Source organism: Leptonychotes weddellii, chromosome 2 (assembly GCF_054177405.1).
Source record: "Leptonychotes weddellii isolate Sample4059 chromosome 2, ASM5417740v2, whole genome shotgun sequence".
Lineage (NCBI taxonomy): Eukaryota > Metazoa > Chordata > Mammalia > Carnivora > Phocidae > Leptonychotes > Leptonychotes weddellii.
Genome location: NC_138370.1, coordinates 161768661 through 161792472, shown reverse-complemented (window position 1 = coordinate 161792472; position 23812 = coordinate 161768661). Strand labels below are relative to the sequence as shown.

Genomic DNA, 23812 nt, shown 5'->3' with positions numbered 1-23812 from the left:
AAAACGTGAGTATCTCTCTCTCTCTCTCTTTTTTTTTTTTTGGTTTTCTGGAAAGTCTTTTATAAAATGGGAAGCACCTATCCCTTGAAAGTATGGGAGAACTCAGCTATGAAGCTCTTTGGACCTGAGGCATCTTTGGAGAAGAGCCTGAAATTACCATTTCAATTTCTCTAGTGGTTATTGGTCTATTCAGGTTTTTATTCTCCTTGCTCTTATTCTGGCTTTTTATACTTTTGTACAAATTTTTCTCTTCTCCCTATGTTTTCAAATGTATTACTATGTAGCTGTTATAATAAATTTTTATTATTTTTGAAGTTCTTGTATATATATATTTATTACATCTTTTTCATTCTATATTTTGTTGGTTTGTATACTCTTTTATTTTTTTCCTAGATCACTCTTGCCAGAGATATCTTTATCATATTGATCCTTTAAATACACACACACACATTTTTGGTAATATTTTCTCCAAGTTGTTGTTTATTTATTCTTTCATTTATTAAATATTTATTGAGCACCTGTAATGTTCTAGGCATTGTTATAAGAACTCTGATATAGTAGTGAATAGAGCAGAAAAATCCGTTGTTTTTATGGAGGCTACATGCCTATGCTCTTCTCTAGACCCAGCTAAGATTATAATAGACTCCCATCTTGCTTCATTGGTTTTCTTCTTTTGTTTGTTTTTTCCAACTATTTACATCAGATACATATTAATTTACCTCTTAGAAATGAATTTACATTGTCACTAAGAGCTAAGTATGGTATGTTTTAATTTTTTATGATTTCTTATTTATATATTCTATTTTTAGTCTTTATTTAATTGTGACTAACTTATAAATATCCACTATTGTATCATTTTAAACTTATTAATAACTATATCTTCTCCCATACAGGCTCCTTGCTTCTTTAAATAATAAACTTGATTGAACTATTTATTCATCCTTAATGTCATATATGTATATATATAAAATCTCCTCTAGGATTTATCTTATCTAAGTACTTCTTCCAAAAATATTCTCAAGGAGGGTTATGTGAGGTAAACCTTATGAGGGCTGAAAATAGCTTTATTTGTTTATGTATATTAAAATAATCTCTGAGGTTATTAAAAAATTTTAACTTTGATTTTTTTCAACACTTTGAAAACATTACCCCATTATTTTTTCCTTGTACCACTGTTGAAAAGGTTAATGTTCAATGATTCACTTTTTTTTTTTGTCTAGGAAGTTTTACCATATTACTTTTGCCATTTTTTTAATTCTTAGCATTCACCATGAATTGTGTACCTGTGGGTTTCTCTCATCTAATTATTTGGCACTCTGTAATCCCTTGCCAGTTGAGCTCTTCAATTATTCTCTTACTCTTGGAAATGCTTAGCCCTTACTTCCTAAAATATGTTTTCTCCTCCATTTATGACCTTCCTTACCTTTAAGGAGTATTATAAAAAAGTTAAAACTGCTAATCTATATTCCATATCCTCCAACTCTTATTTATTTATTTATTTATTTATTTATTTATTTATTTATTATTTATTTTACTTTTCATCTCTCTATCCCTTCCTGTTGTCTTGTGGTAACATCACAAAACTATACTCTAGGTCCACAATCCCTTTTGGCTGGATATGTTTTGCTATTTATGCTTTATGTTGAATTTTTTCTTTTAATTCATATTTGTATTCCTTGCATATGGAAGACACTGCTTTTAGGTTATATTTATATTCCTTCCTTATGGATGACACTGGGGCTTCCCCCACCCTAGTCTGCCATTTGCTACTTCCATCAGTTAAAACTGCTTTCTATCTCCCCAAGGTTTTTCACATTTTTAAAGTTGCTTTTGTTTTTGTATATTTCAATGCTTCTCTCTCTTGTCTGTGATTATCAACAAGGTGAACTTCAGGAGAGGGACACACACTATACTAATTGATGATAATGTCAAGAACTAAAAAGCAAAATTATTCTTTTATATCAAGAATAGAAAGCAGGAGGGAGCTGGGAATACTGGAAGGATATCCCCCTGGTGAGTCTGGGTCTCTTCCACGAATGTCCAACCATCGCATCTTCCTGGGACCTGCCAGTACATTGACCACATCTAAAGAAGATTGAAGACCTGGGGAGAGTGACATAAAAATCAAGAGACAGGGAAATGAAGTCCAACAACAAATAACATTTTGACTGAGAAACCATTATCACCTTCCAGTAATCAATATTCTTATTTTATACCTACAAAGGCAGTGATTGAAAGATAAAAAGAAAATATTCTCTGCTCTCACCTAGGCAGTCACCCTGGAGGGTTGCAGGAGGCACATAGATTGATTCTTAGCAACTGGAAGCCTTCAGAATTTGCTCTCTTCTTTCTTCTACTTGCCCTTATTTTACACACACGCACACACACACACCCCCACACACGCCAATCCCCAACATTTATTTCTCCCTGAATTCCACATTACTTGAAAACTGATTACCCGTGAACAGGATGTTGCTACTGATTTAGCATTTTTTCCCACATTTTCTGCCACCCATTGTGAAGACTACTTCACCATGTATTCCAGTGGAATACATAGTAAGCTTAGATTAATATATATGTATATATAATAAAATATTAAATAATAGTATTAACATATAATACTATACAATAATAAATTACTATTTTATCTTCTATCATAGTAACAGTAATAATGTTAAAGAACAAAGTTCAACTGAGTATATTTGAAGATCTAACAGGCTTTATTAAGAGATTCACGAATAGGGCAACATCCCCTCTAACACATAGAGGGAAACTCCAAGGAGCAATACAAAATTACAAGGAAGGGGTGGGGGAGCAAGGAAGTTATTTGCAAAATAAAAGAAAGGATACCTTCAGGCAAACTATCTTTTATGGGGAAAAGAGGGTCTTATCATGCAGATTACCTCATCTTCCTTTGGGAGATGGAGGGTCCCAAGTGACAGATAACCTCATTGATACCTATCAGAAAATTCCTGACTGACCAGTTAAGACTGTACTTTGGGGGGAGGCTGAAACTGCAGTTAAGTTAGACATTAATTCCAGGTTTGCTGATTTGGGCCTAAGAGATGCCATTTTGGGCCAGTTTTCTTTTTTTAATGATATATTATTATTCTGCACTATATAATACAGTAAAATCTAGGGGCACCTGGTTTTCTTCTGATGGGTTTTCTACGAGTCTTTTGGGGATCAACATATGTATATTACAGAAAACTAAGCTGTGAATTCCCAGTAGGATTTCATGTTAAAAGTGTTTTTGTTGAAAATTTCCAGTACCATATAAACAAAGCCCAGTCAAAGTACTTATGTTCTTTGAGGAAAGTGGAGAGAACAGGTAGAGAGAAAACAAGCGAGTCAACCATTCAGCTACCAGTTATCAGGTACATCTTTTCACCCTGTGTTGCTGGGACTAGAGAAAAGGCAAAGAAACTAAATAGGAGGTGAGGCCAAGGGGATTGATATGCTGAATGCAGGCTAGTGTTTCTTTCATTTCTATACAAGCCAGATATTTTATAAACAATACTTCACATTATCTTCCTAACAACACATACAGATATATGTTATTATGAATCTTTTAGAGATGATGAGACTGAGCTTAATGAAGTTCAATACCATCCTCATTACCAAAGTAGTAATGGGGAGAGTGAACTCTCCCAGAAGCATGTCTGAACCTGAAGTTTGTCCTCAGTCCACTATTCCACAAGAACAGTGAAGAGCAGATTCCTGCCCCAGATTATATATGAAGTAGCCCAAGTTCTCTTGTGATACCTCCCACCTATAAGGCCCTTTTTTTTCTAGGCCCTTTCTTCCCTTTGTACTACCCAGTCCCCCACCACATATGTATCCAGGGTTTTTAGCTTATCTGAGTTTTCTGCAAGAGGACCATCTTTGATAAACTAATTGTCGCTTAGGTATTAGTCACAAAGTTCTTTATTGTTGTTGTTTGTTTGTTTTTCAGATTTGTTTCTTTGTTTGCCTTACCTAGAGAATCATAGATAAAGGATAAATTGTTTCTTTAATATTTGCTATTGTTTAATTCAAAGTAATGGATCTCTACATGTAGAGCTTCGGTCTCTTGAACCCCAGCACAGACCACACAAATATCAAATTTCCTACCATCAAAATAAAGTGAAATCTAGCCAATTATCAATGCCACGTGGTCCATTTGGCACTGGAAGACCTAATATCTGAAAATACAACAGTAAGCAAGTCAGGTGGTCTTTAAAGAACATTCCCTTCAGACAATCAGGTTAGAAATAAAGAAATCTCAAAAGTTTGGTGTGTGGATGTTTATCTTGCTAGATACCGTCAGTAGTTTTCTGTAGCTGCTTATTAGAGCTGGCTAATGTTTAATTTGAGCAACCTTGTGGAAAGACCTGTTTAAGTGGCACTATCAAACAATAGCAGCAAGAAGAGAGATAAGAAGAAAGTATAAAAGGATTATTAAAGAAATGCTGGGGGTGAAATTTATCTCTCCAAACAAATCAGGGTGTTTTGGGCTTAATAGGAAAATCCTATAATAGGTGGACAGATAGGAAACTGTTATTTTCCAGAACTTAGTAGCATGTAAATGGTTTTACTCTGATTTGATGGCAGGAGATCGGGGAGAGGAGACTATGACTTTCAGATCATTATTTTTATAATACATTTTCTGCAATCCTGACATTGCAAATACTTTTTTTTCTTTTTAAATAAAGGATGAAAATGGGGGTGGGGAGGTACAGGAGTTTGAGAATGCCCTCCCTAACTTTCCATCTATAACTTAACTGTGCAGAAAAGAAATCTCTTGGATCCTTTTCGCAATCCTAATACACTGCACAGCAACACTTGAGTAAGCTTTGACCTATTACATTAGAGTTGTTTTACTAACCAGCCAGAGTATAAAGAGACATAGGGAACAGAGAAACTAATTACTAACTAGAAGCTTACAGGCTGTGTTTGCCTTTCAGTGTCTCTATTACCTGGACAGGCCAGGCTCAGACCCTACCTAGACTCTGAGGTTAGACACAGTAAAATTTCCAACATATGTTCCTTGCATTTCTCTATCACAGAAGAGAATTAATTACTTACATGTATTGATTTTTTATTTGTATAGTTGTTGAAGCAAAGGGGTTGAAGTAAAGAATCCAAGATTTTATTTGGTCAATCAGCTTATATTTGTTAAGAACTTAACAAGTAGAAATGGGGTGACTTTCTTCAGGTGCTTACTGAAGAGGTGGGCTGACAAGATATACAAAAACAATCAGAATGGTAAAGTAAGATGTTATAGCTTGACTAGTGTTATGTCTTATTCTGTGTTAATTAGCACTACAAAATTACTGTGCTTTTCCATAGAAATGAAGAGCTAGGACAAAAGTTTAAACACTAGCTGTGCATCACAATTACCTGTGAAGTTCTAAAAATTTAGGTGGACTGCTCTACTCCAGGTGAAATAAATCAGAATCTCTCTGGGTACGTGTTATGGACTGAATGTTCCAAAATTCATATAGGGAAGTCCTAACTCCCAAGGTGATGATATTAGGAGGTGGAGCCTCTGGAGGTAATTAGGGTTAGATGAGGTCATGAGGGTGTGGTCCTCATGATGGGATTAGTGTCCTTGAGACAGAGAGCTCGCTCTTATCCTAACCAGGAAGAGGTCATGTGGGCACAGCAAGAAGGTGGACTTCTGCAACCCAAGGGGAGCACTCTCATCAGAACCTGACAATGCTGGCACTTTGATCTTAGACTTCCACCTCCAAAACTGTGAGGAAATAACTTTCTGTTGTTTAAGCTACTCAGTCTGAGCAGCCTGAGCAGACCAATACAATAAGCCTTAGAATTTACAATGAATGGAGCTCCTGGTCTTTCCACCTCTGTTTAAACTATTTTTTTTAAGATTTTATTTATTTATTTGACAGAGAGAGAGAAAGAGAGCACAAGCAGGGGGAGTGGGAGAGGGAGAAGCAGGCTCTCCACTGAGCAGGGAGCCAGATGTGGGGCTCAATCCCAGGACCCTGGGATCATGACCCGAGCCGAAGGCAGACGCTTAACAGACTGAGCCACCCAAGCTCCCTATTTAAACTGTTTTTTGCAACATAGTAATTGATATTCTTTTAATTTTTTTCTCAGTGTTTTATTGCCCTTCAACCATTCAGCTGTAGTCGCCACGGCATCTGTCGGGGACTGGATATAACCCAGGACAAAAAATAGACAATCATGTTGTGAGTTGAATTGTGTCCCACCAAAAAAAAAGATGTTGGGGTCCTAACCTCCAGAACCTCAGAATGTGACCTTATTTGGAAATACAGTCTTTACAGAGCTAATGAAGATAAAATGGGGTCATTAGTGTAGACCTTAAACCAACACAACTTACATCTTTTTTATAAAACAGGGAAACTTGGACATAGGCATAGGGAGAACACCATGTGAAGACTGGAGTTACACTGCTCCAAGCCAAGGAATGCCAAAGATCACCAATAAACCATCATGAGCTGAGAGAGGCAGGGTACAGATTCTCCCTCATAACCCTCAGAAGAAACCAACTCTTCTGACACCTTCATTTTGGACTTCTAGCCTCCAGAACTGTGGACAATACATTTTTCTGTTCTTTAGGCCACCAGTTTATGGTACTTTGTTAATGGCACCCTGAGCAGATGAATACAAATCATTTGATAGCGAAGCATTTATGATTTCTAAGAGCCAAGATCTTGAGGAAAGTTTGCTTGCTTTTTTGTTGTGTTTTTTTTTTTTAACTTCTAAAATTTGTCATTGTATATCAAGATTCAAAGTCCTGTAATACTTAGACCAGTTGTTTTCAAAATTTAATGTGCATCACATGGCATGAAGGGTTTGCTAAGACAGATTTCTGGGCTCACCCTCAGAGTTTCTGAATCAAGAGAACTGGGATGAGGCCTGAGAATTTGCATTTCTAATAAGCTATTAGGTGATGCTAATGATGCTAGTTTGGGAACAGAGAAGAAAGATGGCTAACAAAAGAGCTCTTTTAATAACCAAAGGAGATGAGAGTTGGAGCAGTTGGCAGAAGAAAAGAATTAAGGAATTTAAGGAATAAACACAGAAGCTATGGCAACAGAGGGTGGGGTTGGTATTGAACAGAGGTATAAGGTTGGTATTGAAACCATGTAAAACAAGGCAGTTTGATCAAAGGTTTTCTAAAAGAGGGGAGAAATAAATTTTTAGGAGTATTACAAATTTAGGAGTTCAGGTATTTTTATACACTTAGCCATGTTTTCCCAAACATACAAATCTGGAATAACTGGATTACTAGAGGTGGGGATAGAGGGATAAACAATAAGAAAATTTCATGCAGAGTGAAAGAGTGAATGACATGTGCAAAGTCCTGCAACTGAAAAATATAACACACATTCAAGTTGAAAGAAGGGCAGAGTGGCTGGAATTGAGGAAGGGTGGCAGCTCACCTCTGTAACCTTAGAGGCAGGAGAGCACTTCTCAGAGATGGGACTACGAATTTCATGCTAGGAAGTATCTGTTAAAACAATTACTTCAGTTTGGATGTTTCATAGGTGAAAGAAACCTCTAACTCTTACAAGCTTCTTCACATTTGTACTAAGCACAAAGGTAAAGATATTAGAGGGTTTTTCTCATGAACGTCATGCTATTTCCTGAGTCTTGGTGGTGCCCAGGTCAACAGTGCAGACATCCCTTTTTTCATAGCAAGCATCTTAGGCAAGTTTCTACAGAAGCAGGCCTTGAGACAAGGATTTATGTGCAAGCAATTTATTAAGGAAGTACTCCTAGGATAAACTGTCAAGAAGTAGAAACCAAAATAGGGTGCTATGCTGATCCTGATAGTGGAGGAAAACTATGGAGTGTAAATTACATCTTAGGGGTCACTTGATCTGTCTAAGTCAGGAGAGCTCCCAAGAGTTGTCCTCCAAGAAGAAAGCTGCCTGATAGCCATTGGAGGCCAAAACTAGGGGAATTAGGGGAGGAGTGCAAATAAATGGTAAAGGGGAGCTATCTTAGTCTGCTCTGGCTTCCATAACAAAATAAATGGGTTGCTTAGGCAACAGAAACCCCTGTTCTGGATGCTGAGAAGTACAAGGTCAAGGTGCCAGCTAATTCAGTTCCTGGTGAAGTCTCTCTTCAGTTGCAGACAACTGACTTCTTGCCATATCTACACATGACATTTCCTCAGTGCATAGACACATGGGGAGAGATTGAGAGAGAGAGAGAGAGAGAGAGATTGAGAGAGAGAATTTCTTTCTCCTTTTATAAGGGCACTAATACCATCCTCGTGAACTAACCCCATTACTTCCCAAAGACCCTATATCCAAACACTGTTAAATTGGGCATTAGGACTTCAACATACAAATTGGGGGAATGCAAACATTCAGTCCATAACAGGAGCCAGATGGATTTGGTTGAAGTCTGCTATAGTCCATTTTCCCTTGTCTACTTCTGGTCAGTCGAGATCACTTCAACCCATCAAATGTTTTCTGAATGCTTGCAAACACCTAAACTCTTCAAAGAGACCTGTTTGTTTATGTAAAAATTCCTGTTCTCTCAGCTCTTTATAGTTGTGTACATGGAGGAACACCAAAGGTTCACTCAGCCTGAGCTTAAGCCCTAATTCAGTCAAAAAGACATGCTTCAGATGCACATTCTTCTGAAGAATAGGTATAGATTTGTTCTACATTTACTTAACTAAAAGTTCATAGTGGTGACTTTCTCAGAAAAATGGAAGTGTATTATCAAGGAACAATCTGAGTTTGTAACTCAAGAAACAGAAAACAGACAGCAATGTCCAGATGGCTGTTCTCCAGCTTAAAAAATAAAGTCCCTTCATTGGAAGTACTGCAATGTACTGAAAATAACATTAAGCAGCCTTACTTCAAAAAAGGAGGAAGGATATTTTTCTGGAAAAGTATTTTACTTTCTTTCCCTACATAGTTAGTTCAATTCCTCCTGGAAGCCTATTCTAAGCTGAGAATGGAAAAGAATCATCAAAGATCAATGCAAACATCACCCCCATGCACAAGAGCCCTTCTCATGGAGCTTGCTGACTTGGTGTAATAGGTGTGTGTGTGTGTGTGTGTGTGTGTGTACTTATTTAATTTTTTGTTGTTGTTTAAAAAGCTTCTTCTTGTCTTCAGGCTGACTGTAGGCATTAAAGTAACAGTTGTAGGACAAATTCATTAGAGTATGGGCTCTGGCATCACACAGACCTGGATTTGAGTCTTGGCTCCACCACTCTTGTGTCCAGTACTAAGTTTCACTAAAACCCAAACATCTCTTCTATAAAGTAAGACTAATTATATCTCAGCTCAATGAGTTATCATGAGAAATGCAACAGACTACATTTTTAAAGCTTTTAACACAGTGCTTGGCACATATTTATGAGCAAAATAGATATTTACTATTATAAAAATATTATTGTTTAAAAGAATGTCAGGTAAAAAAACAAAAAGTAAAAAAAATAAATAAAAACAATGTCAGGTAACATGGTAGAGAAAGAGGGCTGGAAAAATCGATGTATATGCTTAAAGCAAAAAAAAAAAAAATCTACTTCTTATTAACTCAACCTATTTCCAATTAATTCAACCACTAGGTAAGCCAATTTTTAACTGAGAGAAGAATTTGGTTTGATAGTGAAATCCATAGAATGAGCAAACTTTAGTGCTTCAAGGAACCTTAGAATCAAGTATTCTTCCCTTTCAAAGGATCAGACAAAGACACCAAAGATATTTTAACCTGCTCAAGGTCAAACAGCCACTCTGAAGAGCCAGAAGTAAAACACAGTTCTTATACCACTCTTCTACAATGTATTAGACCTCAATTCATATTTGCCAAAGGAGTGGTTCAGTTTCTTTTTAGAATTCATATATGGATGAATATACTAAGCTGACTAAGGACAGGTAATTCCATGTAACATGTAACATATCGCCCAAACAATTAAGAATTGGTTTGACACACATCACTTCTACCCATCACTGATGCCTGAACACAATTGCAAGTCTTGGAAGTGGAAGAGAAGGGTCTGAAAAGCAAACAAACCTTAGTCATGTTATTAAAGGACACTTTCTTTGGAATGGAACGCTGGAGTGTTTAATTATCAACATGTGCCTTTCCATCCCTGGCCTATTAAATCATCTGGCCTGCTAATAATAGCCTGTTTAGCCATCAGCAGAAGATGGATGAGTTTTAGTTCCCATTTTCAAATCCAAGGTATCTGCCCTGTTTCTGAATTATCTGCAGATGAAGATTAGTCACTGAGGCATCTGTAGGTTGTGCAGAGGACATTGGGAGTCTTGGCCAGCACATTTATCCTCACCAATGTACTCCTCCCTCTCCTCCAGGGCTTCCACTAGTGAACAGAGACTGAAAGTGCCAAGGTTAAATGTGGAGAAGGAAACCTTACCGATTAAAACCTCGTTTTAGCATTAGTAAACTGGATTTAATTGCTTCCTGTTTTTAAACCATCTGTGAATATATCACCTATTTAGCTCTGCAAAGGAAATTCTGCATGTAGTATGACTGCTTTCAAATTCAGCTGTTTTTTGTTTGTTTGTTCGCTCTTTTTAATCTGTATCTATTGTTCTTGTTACCTGTTGATGTGTGACAAACTATCCCAAATAATCTATTTGGATCATGATTTTGTGGATGAGGAATTTGGGAAGTACTTAGCTGGGTTTCCCATCTCTGCTCCATGAGATGTTAATTGGAGTGGGTTGGAACGTGCTAGATATTCCTCTTTCAAGATGGCACACTCACATGTTTAGCAAGTTGGTGCTGGTGTTGGCTGAGAATTTAGCTTAGTCTTTTGGTAGGGTAACTTCACTTGCGATCCACAAGGGTCTATCCATAGGCTGCTTGGACTTCTCTAGAGCAGATAAGCTGAGTTTCTAGAGTGAATGTTCTTTCAGTCCATTGAAAGCTGCAAGATGCCTTTTGGCCTAGTTTCAGAAGTCCCAGAACATGACTTTCACTGTATTCCTTGGTCAGGCAAATCACTTAAGTCAAGCTCAGATTCAAGGGGACAGAAAATAGATTTCCTCTCTTAAGGGTAGAACAAGCAAAGACTTTGCAGACTTCTTTAATCTGTTATATCAAGGAAAATCATAATCATTAGATTTTAACTACCACCTCCATCCCACAGATTATCTGATCTTTTTCAGAATCTTAAAAAATATTGCTAATTTATTAATCAGATTTTCCTCCATTCTTGATATTAGTATTTTATGATATCTTGAAACAATGGTTTCGATCAATCAATCATTAATCAAATTGCATTTATTTTTCTGTTGGTTATTCCTTTCCTTTCCCAGCCTATCCCCATATTGATTATAATACTCCAAATGTCATTCTAGATTATGCATAACTAGTCGGTAGCAAATAACAGAAGCTTCAACACCACATTCTCTGTGAGAGAAAGCAAGGCAGATGAGGGAAAAAACAATTAAAAAACACTTTCCAAGCTGAAGAAGGATCTTAACAATGGCAGAGCTTTTGACATATTTAGGTAGCTTTCATGCCACCCTTTCCCTTTTATGCCCCAAGGAGCAAGGGTATAAAAAAATCAGTTCTGCAGATCTTATCAGTAGACCCAAAAGTAGAAATTAACTAGTAGTGAAAATCTCATAGATTGAGCCCCTTTTCATTTGCATATATTTGCATATGAATACTCAACTAATTGTTGTGAAGTAACAATTAAGAGAACAATAGAAGAAAGAAAAGGGGCTTGAGGCTGCAGCAGACACCTGGGAGACTGTATTTAAAAAGCTTTTTACATATTTGAATTTTTTAAATAAAGACAAAGGCACTGAATAATGAACACAAAATACTACCAAAAGAATTAAAGTGGGAAAAGGTTTGTGACCTACTGATACCATTTTCTGATACAGAGTTCTCTAATTTTTTCTGCTTCAATCTTGAATATCAAAGCCCTGTAATGTTGAGTTTAGAACCCAAGGTTCTAGAGATAGTGCTGAAGCAAGTTGAGTTCTCCTGCCAAGCTCCTAAGTTTGCACTGACCCCTCTTCAAACTGATACTTTTAAATAATTGTTAAACATTCCTTTAGCAGAGAGCTGTTTACTGAGCTTGGGACAAGGTGGCTTTCCTTTTTCTCCTTTGTGATCCTGAACAATTCAGCTCTGGCCCCAAACTGGCATACTCTGCTCAGCAAAATACGTGACCTGCATTTAACTCTTTCCATTCTTCCTAAAGAGCAATTTAGCAAACATCTGAACTATATTGAGCATGCTCTATTACCTCTGAAATAGATTTTTGAAAAAAAAGTTTGTCTGCCTATCATCTATTCCCTTTTATGAAAATAGCACCATAATTTTCCTTTATACAATCTCATTGTGTATTTTCAGTCTTTGTGGCTTCTGATGGGACTCCTGCCCCCAGGTCTAAGAACAGAGCCAAAACAAAGGGAGGTGTAGTTTAGAGACAGGCAGAGATGGATCAGAGCAATATAAACATAAAGGAGAGGGGAAAAACAGAGAAAGGAAGAAGAAAGAGGGAAACAGACAGACAGAAAACACTGAAGACATTGTTTGACATGTTGATTCCAACCATTCCCTAACCTATATATTTAGTTATATAAGCCAATTGATCTACCTCCTCTAGCACACACACAGACATGTGCAGCATGCACACACAGAAACTTTTTTTTTTTTTTTTAATTTATTCATGAGAGACAGAGAGAGAGAGGCAGAGGGAGAAGCAGGCTCCCAAGGAGCAGAGAGCCCGATGCGGGACTCGATCCCAGGACCCTGGGATCATGACCTGAGCTGAAGGCAGACGCTTAACCATCTGAGCCACCCAGGCGCCCCCACACAGAAACATTTTATTTATTTATAAACAATCTTATGATGATGATGATTATATTTTGCTTAAGCTAGTATGATTTGAGTTTCTATCACTTGAAATCAGGGTTTAATAATACAATCCCTTATCAACTCAAAGAAAAATATTCCCCCCAGTTGTTTATAGTACTGTCTTTGAAAGGCATTGTCAAATCTAAACCAGTACATTAAATTCACTCCACTCACTGGCTTTCAAATAACCAACCAAAGATTGCTTTTCCAAATTACTTAGATCTATTACGGGATTATTCAACATGACTAATAAATTATCCAACATAAAATTATTTAATTTATCTAGAAAAACTTCCATATATATATACCCAAATACTTACATATTCTTTTAATCCTTTTAAAAAGCCACAGATAAGTGCACATCTATTAGTGTCCTCATAGGCATGTGTACTTGGTGCCTTTGGTGGAATAACAAACTCCAACATTTCAGTGTCATATAACACAAAGGCTTATTTCTTGCTCACATTACATGTAAACTTTAGGCCAGTAGTGTTCTGCTCCAGCAATGACTCCACTCCATCTGTCTTCTCAATTAGACTTGCAGGCTAAAGGAGCAACCCTTATCTGGAATGTACCATTCTCAAAGCAGACAGCAGAAGCAAGAGACTAAGCTGAACCATGTGATCATATTTAAAACTTCTGTTCCAACATGTCATACATCACATTTACTCAGATTACAAGGGACAGATTTACCAATGGCACAGGAAAATATATGCCCCTTATACAGGGGCACTGCCAGTTACACAACAAAGACAAGGATATATAAACTTACATTGATGAGAGTGAATTATTTTTTAAAAGATTTTATTTATTCACTTTAGAGAGGGAGAGAGCAAGCAGGGGGAGGAGCAGAGGGAGAAGGACAAGCAGACTCCAGGCTGAAAGCAGAGCCTGACACCGGCCAATCCCACCACCCTGAGATCACAACCCCAGCCAAAATCCAGAGTCGGTCATTCAACCACTGAGCCACCCAGGCGCCCCTGGGAATGAATTATTTTGAACAATAATACAGTCTGAAAAATCTATTGTGTCAGATTATTTAACCAGATTATATTACTCTCTTTACCTGGTTGCTGTCTAGGCTACCACAATACCTTGAATCTGGTACCCAGGTTTCACTGGAGTGCTAGAGTCTCATCTTCAAGACTTAGCACAGAGAAAGATTTTGCACCTCTACAGTGGGAACACATGTCCTTGAGATCAGGGTTCTTGCATCCTGTAGGGGGAAGAGTTCCCTTTATATGATGAGCTCTCCCAAGTCCATTGCTTTTTACAGTCTTGCTCAGTAGCCTATACGAAATGAACTAACCCTACTCTGTTGGTTTTAGATGTGATTAGAAAATATGTTAACTCTGCTACCTTATTCCTCTGACTCTATGTTTTAGAAATATGAATATGCACCCCTCAAATGTTGATGCTGTTATGATGTAGCTTTCAGTACAACCTAGATTTACTAGATTCACTCATAAACTCATGCACTCCAAAGCATTCTAGTAAATACAACTTTCGTGATCTTTCTTGATCTTGCTACATTTACAGTGATGTTTTAGCAATCCTGTAGATGGATCTTGTTCTAGTAACAGTGGCTATGTAACAAACTAACTCAAAACTCAGTAACTTAAGAGAACAATATTCATTGATTATCTCTCTTGATCTTAATGAATCAGAAATTTAAAAGCAGCTCAGCTCTGTGGTTCTGGTTTAGGGTCTTTCATGAAGCTTCAGTCTAATGGTACCTAAGACTAGTGTCATGAAGGCTTCTTTACTCATATGTATGGAATTCCAGCTGGGAAAACTTGGACATCTGGGAATCATAGGGGCTCCTTGTGTATCTTTTTGTAACTCTGTGTGGTGTCTTGTGTGATCTCCAGGATGGCAGCTTCAGAAGTACTAACATGGTAGATAAGATCTCCAAAGGCCCAAGTTCTTAGAGAGAGAGAGATAGAAACAAAGATGGAGACAAAAAAAAAAGAAAGAGTATGTTCTGGGTGAACCCATATTGTCTTTTACAACCTACCCTTAGAAGTCAGGCAAGTGTCAATTTTGCCATATTCTCAGAGGTAAAGCAGTTACAAAGGTATACCCAGATTTGAGGGGATGCACCAGAGACTCTATCTCTTACTAGAGGATTGTCAGTATTACTTTGTAAGAAGAGCTTGTAGGATAAGAATAATATTGGTGTGACCATCTTTGGAAAATCCAATTTGCCAAAGATACCCTGGTCATCCAGCCTGTTAATCTAGTTCTGATGAAACACTCTGTATTTGAATCAAAGAATGTCATAGTTAAAAGGAAAGGAACATAAAATAATCTCATGCAACTTTTTCTAATCACACACTCAAGGAATTTAAGTGATGCCCAAGGTAAGACAGATAATTAGATATAAATATACCAAAATTAGAGGAAAAATGTCTATCCTGAGCTCACATAAACCTCATGCCTATGCAAAAATTAACCCAGAATGCAGCATAGATTTAAATGTAAATCTAAATGTAAATTTAAAACTATGAAATTTTAAAAGGAAAAGATGGAATATAATGTCAGACTACTAAAGAATGTAAACTGATAATTGGTATGATTTTCCTTATATTCTTAGCTCAAATGTGTATGAAATGAACATTATTAACTTGTTATAAAGACTTTGAACTCAATTATTTAATAGTTGAATTCAAACTTCTTAATAGTGATGGGTTTTTGCAGTCATTTATCTCATTCTATTTCATATTGGGTGAGGAAGAGTAGTTTGTGTTTTTCAAGAAAGTGGTCCATTTCAAATACCTTGTCAAAGTTATATGGGCAAAGTTGTTCATAATATTTCCATATTATCTTTTGGGATGCCGGCAGGGTCTGTAGTGGTATCCCCTGCTTCATTTCTAACATTGATCATTTTTGTATTCTCACATATTTTTCCTTTCTCAAGCTTGCTAGCTGTTTGTCAATGTTATTGATCTTTTTGAAGAAGCAGCTCTTGGTTTCATTGATTTTCTTGATTGCGTTTCTTTTTCCAAGTTTATTGATTTCTGCCCTTATGTGCATTATTCTCTTCCTTCTGTTTGCTTTAGGTTTCTTTCTTTCTTTCTTTCTTTTTTAGATTATTGATTTGAGACATTTTTCATGTATAAATTTAGTTCTATAAATTTCCTTCTTAGTACTGCTGTAGCTGTGCCCCACAAATTTTGATAGTTTGTATATACATTTTTTTTTTATTTTTCTTGAAACTACCTTTTAGACCCATGGATTATGCTTAGTTTTCAAATGTATGAAAATTTTTCTGTAATTACTCTCTTATTGATTTCTAGTTTGATTCCATTGTGGTCAGAATACACACTTGTATAATTTCAGTTAGTTTAAATTTCTAAGGTTTATTTTATAGCTTTCTACCATAGGATATGATTCATGTGCACTTAAAAATAATATGTCCTGCTGTTGTTGGGTGTCCTAAAAATGCTGAGTAGATACTGTTGGCTAATAGTGCTGTTGGCTTCTTCTATATCCTTGCCGATTTTCTCTTCAATTTTTCTATAAAGTGTTGAGAGAGGAGTGTTGAAGTCTTCAAGTGTAATAGTGGATGTATGTTTTCTGTTTCAGTTCTATCAGTGTCTGCCTCACACATTTTGCAGCTATGTTATTTAGTGCCTACACATCTAGGATTTCTGTGTCTATTTGCATCTTTATCCTTTTATCATTATAAAATGTCACTCTTCCAGGTAATTTTTTTTTTTTTGCCTTGAAGTCTACTTTATCTGATATTAATATATCCACTCCTGCTTTCCTTTGATTAATGTTTGTATGATATATGGTTTGTTTGTTTTTTTTTAATAGTTGGGTCATGTTTTACAATCCACTTTGCCAGCTTCTGTATTTTAACATGTATTTATGCCATTTACATTTAATGTAATTATTGATATGTTAGGGTTTAAACTGCCATTTAATTTTTATTTTCTGTTTGTTCTCTTAGTTTTTCATATCTCTATTTTCATCTTCCTCTCTCTGTGGGTTACTAGACTTTTTTTAAGACTCCATTTTTATTAGTGTAATGTTTTTGAGTATATCTCTTTGTGTAGCTTTTTAAGTGGTTATTCTAGATACTACATTATACATGTCAATGTAAGTGTGAGGTGTCTGTGTGTGTGTGTGTGAATATATATATGTTCACACACAGTCTACTGGTGTCATTATTTTACAAGTGCAAATGAAGTATTAAAATCTTACCTCTCTTTAGATTCCTTTGCACTTCCTTATTTATAATATAATTGCCTTAAATATTTCCTCAGCATACTTTTAGAATCATATCACACAATGTTAAATTATATTTTTGCTTTCATCATAAAAAATTAGAAAACTCAACAGGGCGCCTGGGTGGCTCAGATAGTTAAACGTCTACCTTCGGCTCAGGTCATGATCCCAGTGTGCTGGGATTGAGCCCCGCATCGGGCTCCCTGCTCAGCAGGGAGCCTGCTTCTCCCCCTCCTTCTGCTTCTCCCCCTTCTCATGTTCTCTCTCTCTCTCTGTATCTCTGTGTCTCGAATGAATAAATAAATAAATAAAAATCTTAAAAATTAGAAAACTCAAGAGAAAAGGGAAATCTTATTGTATTTTCCTTATTTTTCTTAACTTGTTCTTTCCTCTTCCCCAATATTTCAAGGTTCCTTACTTTACAGTTTTCGTTCTGTTTAGAGAGATTCCTTAAGCCGTTCTTTTATAATAGGTCTGAGAGTGATAGATTATCTTAATTTTTCTTTGTCTAAGAATATTTTGATTTCACTTTCATTCCTGAAGGATATTTTTGCTGTATATAGGTTTCTAGGTTGACAGAGCTTTTCTTTCAACACTTGAAAAATATTGTGCCACTTTATTCTGGCCTCCATCATTTCTAATGATAAATCAGCTATCATTTTAATTGATTATTCTCTATATGTAAGGTGTCCTTTTTCTCTGGCCACTGTCGAGATTTTTTCTTTGTTTTCAGTTTTTGGAAAATTTAATTTAATGTGTCTTTGCATGAATTTCTTTTGGTTTATCCCATCTGGGGTTTACTCAGCTTCTTGAATCTGGAAGTTTATGTTTTTTGACAAATTTGGGAAGTTTTTGTTCATTATTTCTATGTGTAGCTTTTTCAGCCCTGTCATCTTTCTCCTCTTGTTTTTGAACTCCAATGACAAGAATGTTAGGTCTTTCATTATAGTTCCACATATCTCTAAGATGCTATTTATTTTTTCAGTCTATCTTATTTTTGCTATTCAGATTGAATAATCTCTATTGTTCTCTTTTCCATTCATTGATGATTTCCTCTGTCCCCTGCATTCTATGATTGAGCCTATTCACTGAGCTTATATTTCAGTAATTATATTTTTCAGTTCTAAAGTTCTATTTGGTTCTTCTTTATATCTTCTATTTCTTTGCTGGGACTTTTTATCTCTTTGCTGTGGCTTTCTGTTTTTTGGGGGGGTTTTTTTTGGTACAGGCATGTTTGTAACTGCTCATTAAAGAAATTTAACTGTGGCTGCTTTAAAACTTTGTCAGATAATTTTAACATCTCTGTCATGTCAACATTGGCATCTCTTGATTGTATTTTTCTTTCTGTTTGATATCTTCCTGATTCTTGATATGATGAGTGATTATTTATTGAAACCTAAACATTTTTGTATTATGTTAGGTAATTCTTGATATTATTAAACTTCTCTTTTAGCTGGCTTTTTGGAACATGACTCTGTTGACTGGAAGGAGGAGTATCATCTTTTCGTTGCCACATGGAGATGAAATTCCAGGTTTGCCACTCAGCCTCAATTGACACCCAATTTGGGCATGATCCTCATTACTTTTAAGCAGAAGTGAGCGTTCTGACTCTCCATGTAGTCTTCACTGACAGCAGTGGGGCTAATCTTGTTACCACTGGATGATGATGAAAGATACCACTCTCCACCAGGCCTCCTCTGTCACTCTCTCAGTGGAATGGGAATGGGATCATTACAGCCAACTATGAGTAGAAATCAAGGCTCCCATGTGGTCTGACTGACACTGTTGGTGGGAGGTTTAGTACTGTCCAGCAGGGATTAAAATTCTAGCTCCCTACCTAACCCTCTCCAACTCCAGCCCAATACAGATATGAGAGCTCCTTGTAACATCCTTAAGTGGATCCCCACTTAGTCTTTGCTGGTATGGGTGGGCCCAGACCAGATTTTTTTCTTCTATGTTGTTTAGCTGAAATAGAGCAGTCATTGTCTAAAGTTTTCTGTATTGTTAGGCTGTCCTTTTTCCTGGTCCTTTGGCTAGAGAGAGGAAGCTTTTGTTGGGGCTATTTTTGTCTGCACTGGCTGGTGTTTTCAAATTGCTGACATCCTCAGCTCTGAGTTGGAATATATGAGGCAAAAAGAAAACCCAAGCAACTAACCATTCCTTAAGTTTCCTTGCCAGTCTGACTTCTACTTTCTGTATTTTAGTCTTCTTGTATTTTATATATAATATCTAGTATTCTTAGTTGTACTTATTGTGATGATGACTGAAGTATGTTTACTGTATCTCCCAGAAGCAGAAGTCTTAATAGCAAAGCTTTTAAAAATAATGGTTTAATTTACAGTTTTTTTAATGAAAAATTCACAGTTCATTTGAAAGACTGCCTCACAAGTGACAGAATCACAAGTGAATATTTGCTACTATGGTCAGGCTATCCTAGAGAACAGGTTCAAATAGTACTTAAGATATTGGCACCCATACAATTTCTAGCTCTCAAAGAGCCAGAAGACCAATAATGTGTGTGTGCCTCCAGGTAATACACAGGGGCAGTATCTGAACCAAACTTACCCAGCAAAACCTTGAGGAAGATGTTAGGACCAAGCAAGAAATTATGATCACAAGTAGGCAGACAGACCAGGGAGGAAAGAAGATTTGCCCATAGTGTTTTACTAGCATGATACCTCACTTCATCCTGACAATAGCCCTGGAAGGTAGGTACTATTACTGACTTCCATTAAAAAGAGAGAGAGAGGCATAGGAACTAAAGAGTTTTCTGAAGTTTTTACAGCTAAACACTGGAAGATGCATTCTTCAAAACTTGTATGTCTGACTATAGAATCTAGACTCTTAACTATTAGAGATGAGAGATGCTCAGTGAAGTAACTAAAATTAGTTTTCCCGACCAGGGCACGTAGCAGTGATATCCAAGAGCCACAATAATATCTGATCTCAGTTGAAATGATGTGCTAAAATAGTGATTCAAAAAGTAGTTGGGGGTTTCCAATAGATGAGATGAGCCTCAGTAAGCTGAATTACAGCACAAATGCTCTGTAGTTGCTGGAAGAGAAGCAAACTGATAGCACCAGAAATACAGTCAGGGAGAGGAAAGCCTGAGTTCATAGATTAGGGTCAGGGTGGAGTTTTTTGGACCCATTTTAAGGGACTTGATGAAAATGTAAGGAGTGAACACAGAACTCACAGGGAGAGAGAAGGACTGCCTAGGCAATGGGAATATTGACTCTTAATCAATAATCACATTGATAGTAATGTTTACCAGTTATTGAGTGCCTGACATAGATACTGAAATAAGTTTCAATAATTGTCACATACAGCAGACGCTCAGGCTTGCAATAAGTGTGCTGGGATCACTTATCACAATGGAGCACCCTAAAAGGACATACTTGGGATCCCACATTTACCAAAGGCTTTAGAGTCATTGTTAGGAAGGATAACTTTGTAAAAAATTCATGACTAAGATAATTGGAATTCTTATGTACTTCCTGCTTCAAGTCAGAATTGGTCTAGAACACAGGGTGCAATTGAAATAGACCAGTGATCTATAAGGATCAGAAATAAAGAATTTAGACATGAATGAAGCCTTTCACATTCACTAGGGACACACACATTATTCCAAATCCAAGAGGGGGAAAATCAAGAGAAGATAGCATCTCTACAATCCATCTATCCATCCATCAATGATTCATCCATCTATTCATTCATTCAATGACTAATTATTGAATGTCTGATCTATGCCTGGAGTCATGCTAGGTCCTCCATATACTGAAAAGAAAAAAAAGGCCTGATTTCTGCTTTTATTGGGCTTACTGTCTAACAACAGAAAACACTTAACACAATGGATTGATTGATTAATCACAAGGAACACATGCAACAGTGGACTGGCTGTTTAAATACAGAGGTGTTCCTTGCTATAAAGGTTGTAATGGAAGTGTAGCAGAGATGTATAACCTCGCTTAGGGGAATAGAAAAGCCTTCCCAGAGGAAGTGACATTTAAGCTGAAGCCTTGATTCTGTCTACGGCCATACCACCCTGAACGCGCCCGATCTCGTCTGAAGCCTTGATTCTGAGTGAGGTGAGGAGAGTAAGAGTTAAGAGTTAAGAAAGTTCCAGTAGAGCAAATAGCCTGTGCAAAAGCCCTGAGCCTGCAAGTTACACCACACACTGAAGAAGCTGGAAGGCCAAAGTAACTAGATAGGACAGCAATTCCACCCTTGAGATTGTAAAGGCAGGAGAGAATGTCTTAGTCATTGGGCATATGCTAACATAAGGTACATGCTGGGTGGGCACCCTAGGAAGTGTCTATGAATTAATTAGCTAGCTCAGTTTAGTTACTTTATGGGTGACAGGAACCTCTCTCTGAGGCTCTGCCCCCTTTTTCTGTCTTTGTATTAAGCACAAAGGGTGAAGATGTGAAAGGTTCTCTTCTTATATCTTGAAAACCTCATCTTCTCCACAGCAGGAGTTTTCAAATGGCCCTGAGTTGGTATTTGGTGAGAAGTACTCACTCTGTCCTTGTGAAGAGTTATCCAGGAGCAATGGAAGTTATTTCTGTGTCAGCTCCTTGGATCAAAGGCAGCTGGGCAGCCAGGATACACATGGCCTGGTCCAGGTTGTCATGTAGCTGATGAAAAGGGGGTTGGAACTCAGCCAGCTACAAGATCTAGTACTGAGGAGCCAAAGGATGTGTTTTAAGCTACTTTGAAATCTGTGGATGTTTTTTTCCTCCTTTGAAGCTCATTATGGCACTGAGCTAACCATTAGTAATCCCATGAAGTCTAATACCAAAGAGCAGTAGAGAGGTGTAATTTTCCAGCCAATTCAAGCATCCGGCTCTGCTGAAACCCATCCCATTGTACAACTATAAAATACCGTATATCAGGTATTCCTTCCCCACTTATATTCAGAAGTGTTTTTCCAGGGTTTTGTTTGTTTGTGTAAAGGATGGGTGTTATAATTTTGATAGAGTAACTACTAACCCTGCATAGGTAGAATAATTAAATGCATAAGGTTATTTCATTCAGTCAATAAATATTTACTGATCCTAACTATCTGTGGGCATATGTCTATATACCAGAGATTAGTGGGAAAAGAGATACATAAGTTCTTATTTATATAGTGTTCATAATCTAAAGAGTTTTGAGACAGTAACCAGGTAACAAAGAAAAAAGAAGTAAAGAAAGAAAGAGAGGGAAAAAACAGAAAAGAAAAAGGAAGGATCTTTCAGGCAGTGATAGCTAGTAGGGAATTTAAAGGGTTATGTGATAAACCATACTTGGGACATGCCTGGTTAACTATTGCTATGTTATGTGCTGCTCAAAAATGTAGGGGCTTAAAACAACATTTTATTTTTTTTACAATTTTTGTGAGCTGAAAATTCTGGAAGGATTCAGCTGGGTGTTTGTGATCCATATAGTGGCAGCGGGGACAGGAAGATCCACTTCCAAACACAGCTTTTTTATTCACATACCTGGCACCTCAGAACTACCTCTCTCTCTTTCCTCTCTTCCCCTACCCTCCTTCCCTTTTTATGTCTCCACATCACACTTGATCTTCCAAGGTCTTTCCGTGTGGCTTGGGATCTTTAGAGTATGAGGGTAAAGGGGAATCACGCTAATTACATGGAAACTCACTTCTAAGTGTGAGTGAAAACTGCAGGTTTCTTCAGGCCAGAGCTCAGAGCATCACTTCTGCCATATCCTCTTCCTGTGAGCAGTCACAGAGCCCATCTGGACTCAGGGAGATGCTACATGGACCCCACCTCAGAGTGGGAGAATTGCCAACATATAGGTGGCCATCTTTAATGTACCACAGGGTCTCTGACATAATGCTGAGTGATGGAAGATGGCTTTCCTCAGGAGGCAACATTTGAACTGAGTCCTAAATGACAAGAGGAAACTAAAATGCTAACTTCTGAAAGCAGAGAATACTGGGCAGAGGGAATAGCAAGTACAAAGCCCTGCAGGATAAACGATTGACATATTTGCAGAAAGAGTGAAGGCTTGTGTGGCTGAAGCTTGAAGATGGAGGGAGACTTTAAGGAGAAGAGATAGCAAAAGTAGAGTCAATAGGCCATGGGCAGGAATTTGGGTACTATTCTTAGTGTGAGGGAAGGCTTTGGAAGCTTTTGAAATTAGCATGAAGTGATTTACATATTTAAAGGATTATAGAGGTTCAAAAATAGCAGTTGGAAGAACACTTAGGAGACTATCACAGTAATCCAAGTATGAGATGATGAATGACTTAGGCTAGGTTGATTTCAATGAAGATGGATTTAAGGTGAATATAGATATAGGTTTAGGGGTAGGTGTAGGTGTAGGTAAGATATGGATACAGCTGTAGAGACAGATTTAGAGGTAGACCTATACAGATATAGGTTTAAATACAGGATAAAATTTAGGTACATGTGTGCATTTAGAAATCAATATAGAAATATAGATTTAGAAAGAGATAGAGTTTTGCATATACAAATTGATATAGATTTAAAGATAAGATACAGAGATAAAGATATATAGATATATTTAGATAGAGTTAGATATCAATATCGAAGTAGATATGAATTTAGATAGAGACACAAACACAGATATGGATACATTTGAGATGAAGATAACAGGATTCACTAATAAAGACGAAAATGATGGTACAAAAGAAATCAATGATTACTTGAGCACTGCATGTACCGCAATGCTGTTTACTGAGTTAGAAGAGACTGGCCTAGGG

At 37.0% G+C, this 23812-nt stretch overlaps 1 long non-coding RNA gene across 1 annotated transcript; it reads right to left on the bottom strand.

The window, feature by feature from the left end:
• Positions 1-1936: 1936 nt before the first annotated feature.
• LOC115936538 (uncharacterized) lies at positions 1937-13424 on the bottom strand. The gene is made up of 2 exons (XR_004071972.2): positions 13164-13424; positions 1937-2103 (listed from the first exon to the last, which is right to left on the bottom strand). It is a non-coding gene; the product is annotated as an uncharacterized LOC115936538 (long non-coding RNA).
• Between the last annotated feature and the right edge of the window lie 10388 nt (positions 13425-23812).